Genomic DNA, 9,386 nt, shown 5'->3' with positions numbered 1-9,386 from the left:
GAGAAATCTGCCACAGAAGAATGTGGGAAGTTCGGCCTCCCAGAAGGATAAAGGAAAGGCGGTGGTGACCAGCTCGCCAATTCCTCACTTTGGACCGGCGGTGGAGAAGCAGGCCGAGGTGGCTCCTGACGCGTTTTTCGAGGCGGAGAGAATCGTCTCGAAGATAACCAGCCAGGCAAAGATCACCAAAATCTTCCTTAACCACAACATTCCTCTGGGGAAGACCTCCGTGATCGCCCGACCTGCTGCGGATGGGGAGAGGAGCTGCACGCCGCTCGACGAGTCGTTCGCGGCCTGGAGCGGGGAACACTTCAAGGCAGGGGCCTTCCTCCCCCTGGATCAGTATTTTGCTGATTTTCTGAACTATGTGGGGTTGGCCCCATTTCAGCTCCCCCCCAATTCCTACCGTCTGCTGGCGGGACTGAGGTATTTGTTCCAAAAGCATGAGTGGGAGGTCCCCACTCCTGCTGATATCTTGTATTTCTTCTGCCTCAAAGCCAGCCCGGACCAGCGAGGGCGAGGCGACGGGTTCTATTACTTAACCCGCTTCCCTAACACAGCAGTAGTGATCGAGCTGCCGAGCCATCCAAACGACTTCAAAGACCAGTTTTTTATGTCTACTGGGTTCCGAAACTGCGATCATCATTATTTCAACCGCCCTCGTAAGTAATCCTCCATTTAGCTCGCCTTTAACGGTTGTCTTATTTTAGCTCGTCCCTTATTCCAATTCTGATTTCAACCATCCTTGCAGCCATCTACTCGAGGACCGAAAAGTCCGTGACCCTCGGGGGTCAATACGACACACTGGCGAACCTGCCTCCCAGTGAGAAAGACTACCGCGTGCTCGTGACAGACGAGGCGATGGTATTCTGCAAGCTGATTTTCCCAAATCAGACTTTGAATTTGAAAAGGCCCCGGGGTCCTCCCCCAGCCCGCGACAACAGGCCGACCGTCGCAGAGGAGGTCGCAGATGACGAAGGCAAGGAAGAAGGTGAGGAAGTTCCTCTGGTGAGGAACAGGAAGAGGAGCTTGGAGGTCGCCCAGGGGATGATCGAGGAGAGGGCCCAATCCGGAGCAGCCGCGGGTCCTTCCGGTCAAGGTAACTTTTACTTATTTAAGAACGTAGATAGGGCCACTGCAGACCCCCGGCTGGTTAGGTTCAACCCTAGGCAGCTCGTCCATCGTCACCCAAGGAATCCGAACCTGGACACGCTTCTGCTCCACTGCGTTGACCAGCTCGTGCTGGACAACCAAGAGAGTCGGCCCAAGGGTACCGTAGTAGTAGATAATACCCTAGCCTTTAGGTCGGCCATTTTTGAGGAGTACGGGACCAATTTACGCACGTGGCTTGCGCTCCAGAGGGGCGTCTACTCTCCGGGGATTAGGCAGTACGTAGAAGAGTCCAGCCCCGATTCAGAACCGGACCTAGAACCTTCGCCAGTTCGGGAGATAATCGTCCTAGGCTCTTCCAGCTCGGGGGGTAGGGCTCCCCTAGTATTTGCTTTCTTATTGCCTTTATTTTTGTATGATTGCTGATAACCGTGTTTTTTGCTCTTTGGCAGAAGAGATGTCTCAGCCCGGGAATAGTCTGCGGGGCGTTGTGTTTGGTGGGAATCCCCCAGCGGGGCCGAGGTTAAAGTGGCTTCGCGAGTCCAAGAGCTCGACCGGGGTCTCCACCAAATCCCCAGCTACGGAGAAGGAGAGAGACCCGTCATCCCAGGTCGCGGGGGCGAACCTCCCTGTCGCCAGGACAGGACTCATGCATCCGCCACCCCAACGATCTCCACTGGCCGCCCAGGACGGGGTAATAGAGGTCGGGAATCTGGCCGCGGCAGCCCCGGACGTGCGTATCCCGGTCGACCCCCGGGCTCTGGAGAAGATGCCCGAAGCATTCCGGGGTACGGTGTACGAGTCGGCCAGCTACGCCGTCAGCCACTATTACAATATCAGGGAGAAGGAGCTCCGGGCCATCGAAACAACGAGCCCGGTCCGAGTTATAGAGTCCGCTATGGACATGACTTTAACGGTAAAGTGCCCCCTTCTTCTAAGGCTTTGACACTCACACGCCGCCTTTCTCCTTCCAGTTTGCTAATTTATCACTCTTTTCTTGCAGGGCATGGCTGCCGCCTATAGAGGCATCGTTAGGACCAAGGCCCAGCTCGAGGGTTTGGAAGCAGATCGCCAGACTGCCCTCCAGGAGTCTCAGGAGGCGAGAGACGCCTTGGCGGCCTCAAAAGCCGAGCTAGAGAAGGCCCGCTCGGAGAACCAAGAGCTTAAACGCTCCCTGGCCGCATCCGAGCTAGAGAAGCTTCGCTCCGAGAACCTAGAGCTTAAAAACTCCCTGGCCGCATCGCGGGCAGACCTTGAGGTGGCGAAGACCGAAGTCCAGACCTCCCAGGCCGCCCTGAAAGACGAGCGGGTCGTGTCGGAGCAGTCCTTACAGGACCTATTCTATCACTGCTGGTCCCACAATCCGGACGCGGACTTCTCCTTCATGCCGCCGGACCTCTGGGCATTCCTGTTGCCGCGGCTTCAAGCCCGCCTGAATAAGGAGGCTCCTCCATCGGAGACTGGAGAGGCCTCTGCCGCGGCGGAGCAGGGTGAGACCGCGACCTCCAAAGGGCCAGCTGATGGGGCTTAGGATGCTTCTTGTTTTCGTATTTTGAACACTCTTTTTTCTATTGTAATTCTCTTTTTTCCGCCTCGAGACAATTTGCTCAACCAGTTTTACATATATATTTTCATGCATTTGGTCATAATTTATCTCTTTATTTTTATGAACGTAGTTCGAGTTAACTTTATCCGTATCCCGGGCTCTTTAAATAAGATCCGCGTTCAACAAATTTTTAGTTCACTCCTAAGTTTTCTGACCTGGTTAAGACCAGGAACTTATTTTGAAAAAAACTTAGTTCGCGTCAACTTTTATCCGTATCCCGGTCTCTTTAAAGAAGAACCTCGGTCAACAAATTTTAGCTAACTTCTAAGTTTTATGACCTGGTTAAGACCAGGAGCTTATTTTGAAAAAACTCAGATCGCGTCAACTTTTATCCGTATCCCGGGCTCTTTAAAGAAGAACCTCGGTCAACAAATTTTAGCTAACTTCTAAGTTTTATGACCTGGTTAAGACCAGGAGCTTATTTTGAAAAAACTCAGATCGCGTCAACTTTTATCCGTATCCCGGGCTCTTTAAAGAAGAACCTCGGTCAACAAATTTTAGCTAACTTCTAAGTTTTATGACCTGGTTAAGACCAGGAGCTTATTTTGAAAAAACTCAGATCGCGTCAACTTTTATCCGTATCCCGGGCTCTTTAAAGAAGAACCTCGGTCAACAAATTTTAGCTAACTTCTAAGTTTTATGACCTGGTTAAGACCAGGAGCTTATTTTGAAAAAACTCAGATCGCGTCAACTTTTATCCGTATCCCGGGCTCTTTAAAGAAGAACCTCGGTCAACAAATTTTAGCTAACTTCTAAGTTTTATGACCTGGTTAAGACCAGGAGCTTATTTTGAAAAAACTCAGATCGCGTCAACTTTTATCCGTATCCCGGGCTCTTTAAAGAAGAACCTCGGTCAACAAATTTTAGCTAACTTCTAAGTTTTATGACCTGGTTAAGACCAGGATAGGACTTAGTTTGTGATAACTCTTATCCATAGATAAAAATTAACACCTAAGTCGTTAAGGAGACCTGGATATATCCGGGTACCATATGCCCCCCAAGTAACTGGGAAAGGGTCTTTCGTTGTTACTTTAAAATTACCCTTGCAAATAACGAGAAACATTTGATTTTTATTTATACATGGAAGGTGACCTTCTAGGTCTTACAAATCTTTACTGATAATATTTCTTTAGGTGGATTGCATTCCAAGTCCGCGGGACCGCCCCTCCACCAAGTCGAGCTAATTTATACGTCCCTTCTTTGATGACTTCGATGACCTGGTATGGTCCTTCCCAGCTTGGTCCCAAAACCCCATCTTTGGGATCTTTCCCGGCCAGGAAAACTCTCCTCAAGACCAAATCGCCGACACTAAAGGCACGTCTTTTGACCTTAGTGTTGAAGTAGCGAGTGATTTTCTGTTGATAATGGGCGAGCTGGAGTTGTGAATCCTCTCGCCTCTCATCCATCAAATCTAAGGAGTGGCATAGGAGCTCGTGGTTCTTGTCCTGTTCGTAGGACCGGACCCTGTGCGACAGGACCTTTACCTCCACGGGGAGGACCGCTTCACTTCCAAAGGTTAGGGAGAAAGGAGTGTGACCCGTGGGAGTCCGATGTGAGGTCCTATAGGCCCACAGAACTTGGGGGAGTTGTTCTGGCCAGATCCCCTTTGCCTCACCTAGCCTCTTCTTGAGGCTTGCCTTTAGAGTTTTATTGACAGCTTCGACCTGGCCGTTCGCCTGGGGATAGGCCACGGATGAGAAACTTTTCACAATTCCGTTCTTTTCGCAAAATTCGGTGAACAGGTCGCTGTCAAATTGAGTGCCATTGTCGGAAACGATCTTTTTGGGTAGGCCGAATCGACAAACGATGCTTTTAACCACGAAGTCTAGCACCTTTTTCGATGTTATTGTCGCCAACGGCTCTGCTTCGGCCCACTTTGTGAAGTAGTCAATGGCTACCACGGCGTAACGGACCCCGCCCTTTCCGGTGGGCAGGGCGCCTATTAGATCTATGCCCCAAATGGCGAAGGGCCAGGGAGACGATATCATTTTTAGCTCGGCCGGGGGTGCTCGTGCAACCGCGGCGAACCGCTGACATTTGTCGCACTTTTTTACGTATGAGATCGAGTCTTTGGACAGAGTCAGCCAGTAAAAACCCTGCCGAAGGATCTTCAAGGCCAGGCTTTGCCCCCCAGTGTGATCTCCGCAGAATCCGTCATGAACTTCCTGCAGGATGGCCTTCGCCTCACTTGGAAGGACACACCGGAGGAGAGGTAATGAATGCCCACGTCAGTACAACACCCCCTCGACTAGCGTATATCTCGGAGCTTGATAAAGGACTCGCCGTATGTCGTTGCGCCCTTCGGGTAACTTGCCCTCGACGAGGTACTCAACAATGGGAGTCATCCAGGTCAGCCTGATGTCAATCACCTCAATATCCGCTCGATCTCCGTCTATGCTTGGTTTGTCCAAGAACTCAATTGGCACCAACCCCAGGGTTTTTTCCTCCCCCGAGGTGGCGAGCTTGGCGAGAGCATCTGCATTGGCGTTCTGCTCCCGAGGTATCTGCTCGATCGACCCTTGCCCAAACGTAGACAATTCGGATTTTACCTTAGCCAAATAAGAGGCCATCTTGGGACCCCGCGCCTGATACTCGCCTAAGACCTGATTCACCACGAGCTGGGAGTCGCTGAAGCATTGGACAGAGCTTGCCTTTAGCTCGCTAGGTATCCTAAGTCCGGCTAACAAGGCCTCGTACTCTGCCTCGTTGTTGGACGCCTTGAACCCGAACCTCAGCGCCGAATGGAATCTATGTCCTTCTGGGGATATCAGAATGATTCCGGCCCCGGAGCCGTTCTCGTTAGATGAGCCATCAACGAAGATCCTCCACGATGAGCCTGAGGATGTGAGCTGCTGTGAATCTTCCGATGGGATCTCACGGAATCCCGCGCATTCTGCCACGAAGTCGGCCAAGGCTTGACTTTTTATGGTAGTTCGGGGAGTATAGAAAATCTCGAACTGACTGAGTTCGACCGCCCACTTTAGCAAGCGTCCCGAGGCTTCAGGCTTTTGCAAAACCTGCCTTAGAGGCTGATCGGTCATGACGTGTACAGAGTGGGACTGGAAGTATGGCCTGAGTTTTCGCGAGGCCGTGATTATGCAGAACGCCAGCTTTTCCATCAACGGGTACCTTGACTCAGCTCCGAGGAGTCTCTTGCTGATGTAATAAACCGGTTTCTGAGCCCGGTCCTCTTCTCGCACCAGAATGGCACTAGCTGCGTCCTCAGTCACGGCCATGTAGAGGAAAAGAGGTTCTCCTACCCTGGGCTTTGATAGCACAGGTGGCTCAGCTAGGTGCGTTTTTAGGTCGAGGAATGCGCCCTCACACTCTACTGTCCATTCGAACTTCTTGTTTCCGCGGAGCAGGTTGTAGAAAGGCAGGCACTTGTCGGTCGATTTGGAAATGAACCGGTTCAGTGCCGCCACCCTTCCTGTGAGGCCTTGGACATCTTTCCGCGACCTGGGGGATGGAAGCTCGAGCAGTGACCTGATCTTGTCGGGATTTGCCTCGATTCCTCGGGTATTGACTATGAAACCCAAGAACTTCCCCGATGCGACACCGAAAGCGCATTTCTGAGGATTGAGCCTCATGCCATATTCTCGCAGTATGTTAAAACATTCTTCCAGGTCGGCAACGTGGTTGGTGGCAGTCTTTGACTTGACAAGCATATCATCGACGTACACTTCCATGTTCTTCCCGATCTGATCCGCGAACATTCTATTTACCAGCCTTTGGTAGGTTGCCCCGGCATTCTTAAGACCGAACGGCATGACCTGATAACAATAGACATTAGTCGGGGTCATAAAGCTGGTATGATCCTGGTCTGCTGGATTCATCGCGATCTGGTTGTAGCCCGAGTACGCGTCCATGAAGGACATGAGCTCGTGCCCCGCCGTGGCATCCACCAGTTGATCGATCCTCGGCAACGGAAAGCAATCCTTGGGGCAGGCTTTATTCAGGTCGGAAAAATCGATACAGGTCCGCCACTTGCCATTGGGCTTTGGAACTAACACGGGATTGGCAACCCAAATGGGAAATCTGGCTTCGCGGATAAAGCCACATTTTTTGAGCCGGGCCACTTCTTCTTCAAGGGCCTCGGCTCGGGTTGTCCCTAAACGCCTCTGCTTTTGAGACTTTGCAGGGACGCTTTTGTCTAGGTGGAGCGTGTGCATGATTACGCTCGGACTGATCCCTATCATGTCCTCGTGCGACCATGCGAATACGTCTAGGTTCTTTTTCAGAAACGCGGTCAGATCCGCCTTTCTTCTATCGCAGAGGTTCTTTCCAAGCTTCACCGTCCGTGAAGGATTTTGTTCATCGATGCCTACCTCCTCGAGATCTTCAATAGATTGGAGCTCGGACCTGTCCTCGCCTACTCGGGGGTCAATGTCCTCGCTTAAGGCGACCTTTTCGTCTTCGGAAACCCGAGGTTTTTCAATCTCAGGGGCCGCCTTGGGTCCCTGCGATTCCTCTTCATCCTGAATGGCCATCGCCACCTGCCCGGGTTTAGATTTTCCCTTCATGGAAATGCTGTAGCATTCCCTGGCAGCGAGCTGATCGCCCTTGATAGTGCAGACCCCTGTCGAAGTAGGGAACTTCATGGCGAGGTGCCGGACGGATGTGATAGCTTCGAAAGCAACGAGCGTTGGTCGGCCCAAAATTGCATTGTAGGCAGCGGAGCAGTCAATGACTACGAATTCGAGCAGTTTGGACACTGTTCGGGACTCGTCGCCTAGGGTGATCACTAGCTCGATCGTTCCTATCGCTGCTGACCCTTCGCCTGAAAAACCGTATAGCATCATCGAGGTTGCCTTTAGCTCGGAGACGGTCAGACCCATTTTTTCTAAGGTTGAACGGAATAGGAGATTCACCGAGCTCCCATTGTCCACTAACACCCTCCTTACTCTCCGGTTGGCGAGCTGGACTGCTACGACCAAGGGATCGTTATGAGGGAATTGGACATGGCCCGCGTCCTCCTCCGTGAAAGTGACTGGTTGTTTCTCTAATCTTTGTTGTTTTGATTGACGCTGTTCCGGGACGAACTCCCCTCCATTGTGGGCCTTCAACTCATTTATGTACCTCTTCTGGGCGCCTCTGCTCGTGCCAGCCATGTGTGGCCCTCCAGAGATGGTGGAAATCTCTCCCTCGACCACGGGGGGAGGGACGTCCTGATCTACCCGAGGTCCAGGTTGACTGGCTGGGATCTCCGGAGCGGGTCGACCTGTGGGGACCCTGTTCCGCGAGTATTGCGCCAACGGACCTGCTCGGATGAGAGTCTCGATTTCATCTTTGAGGTGCCTGCAGTCGTCGGTATTGTGCCCGACGTCGTTATGAAAACGGCAGAATTTGGAAGCGTCTCTCTTTCCCTTAGGGTGCTTTATTGGCTCCGGTCTTCTCCAGGGGACTCGCGTAGCGTTGGCCAGGAAAATATTCTCCCTGGTTTGGGTGAGCTCGGTATACGCTGTGAACACAGGCTTGAATTTATCCACGGACTTATTCTTCTTTTGACCGTGCTGGACGTTTTCACCATTTCCTTTTCTTTTGCCGCCACCGGGCTGGTTGCTCTGCGTGACGTCGGGAGTCGCTACTACGATCTCTGTTCCCGCCCCAGCGGGCTTCTCGAGGACCTGGCTGGTCCCCGCGGCTGAAGCTTCAGCTTCCTCCAAGTTTATCCATTCTTGGGCTCTGTTAAGGAATTCACTAACTGAGCTGACCCCCCTCCTTTGAATATCCTTCCACAGATCTCCACCTACTAGGATCCCGGTCCTCATAGCCATGAGTTTGGAGCTGTCGTCGGCATCTCTGGCTCGAGCAGCGACATTTGCAAATCTGCTCAAGTAGGCTTTTAGCGTTTCTCCAGGTTGCTGTCTCACGTTAGCTAGGGAGTCGGCCTGGACCCTGGCGGCCTGAGAGGCGCGGAATGCCCTCTTGAAGTCAGCCGAAAAGGTCTTCTAGGAGCTGATTGACTGCCTTTTACTTTGTTTGAACCACTGCCTGGCAGGTCCAGTTAGGGTGGAAGGGAAGATCAAGCAACGAAGCTCTGGCCCGATGTTATGAGCCATCATTAGGGTGTTGAACATCCCTAAGTGGTCAGATGGGTCTCCATCCCCGTTGAACTTTGACAAGTGAGGCATACGAAAGCCAGAAGGGTATGCCGTTGCTGCTATGTTGGGGGCGAAGAGCTCCATCTCATCCCCTGAATCATATTCGTCTTTTTCTTTCTCCGACAGGAGCTTCTTCATCAACTCCTCCATTTGAGTTAAGCGCTCTAGGGTTTTGTCCTGAGATCCTGGGTTATTCCGGGGCTGTTCAACAGCTCCGGACCCGTTGTACATATTAGGCGGGTTATTGCCCCTCCTATCTGGAGATAGGTCATTTGGGGCATTCCCGCCATTACGTACTTCGGATCGGACCCCAACTGAGCGGGCCTGGCTACCATCCCTAACTCGATCCTCTCTGTGAGAGTTGAGGCGATCTCGAAGGTCGCCTCCATGGGTATTATGGTGACTTTGTGCTGAACTTAGTCGCTGTCGCAGGTCTCCTCCCGAAAGGTCACTCCGTGCACTACCGGTCCAGTGACTCCTGCTGGACAGGCTCGATGTGCGTCTTTGGCGGCTCCGACCTGATCCTTCCCCCGGCACCCTGCTGCGCCGGTAAGGCCCGGCCGATG

The sequence above is a fragment of the Humulus lupulus genome, chromosome 7, assembly GCF_963169125.1.
Source record: "Humulus lupulus chromosome 7, drHumLupu1.1, whole genome shotgun sequence".
Classification (NCBI taxonomy): Eukaryota; Viridiplantae; Streptophyta; class Magnoliopsida; order Rosales; family Cannabaceae; genus Humulus; species Humulus lupulus.
The sequence above is the reverse complement of the archived record's forward strand: the minus strand, read 5'-3'. Positions refer to the sequence as shown.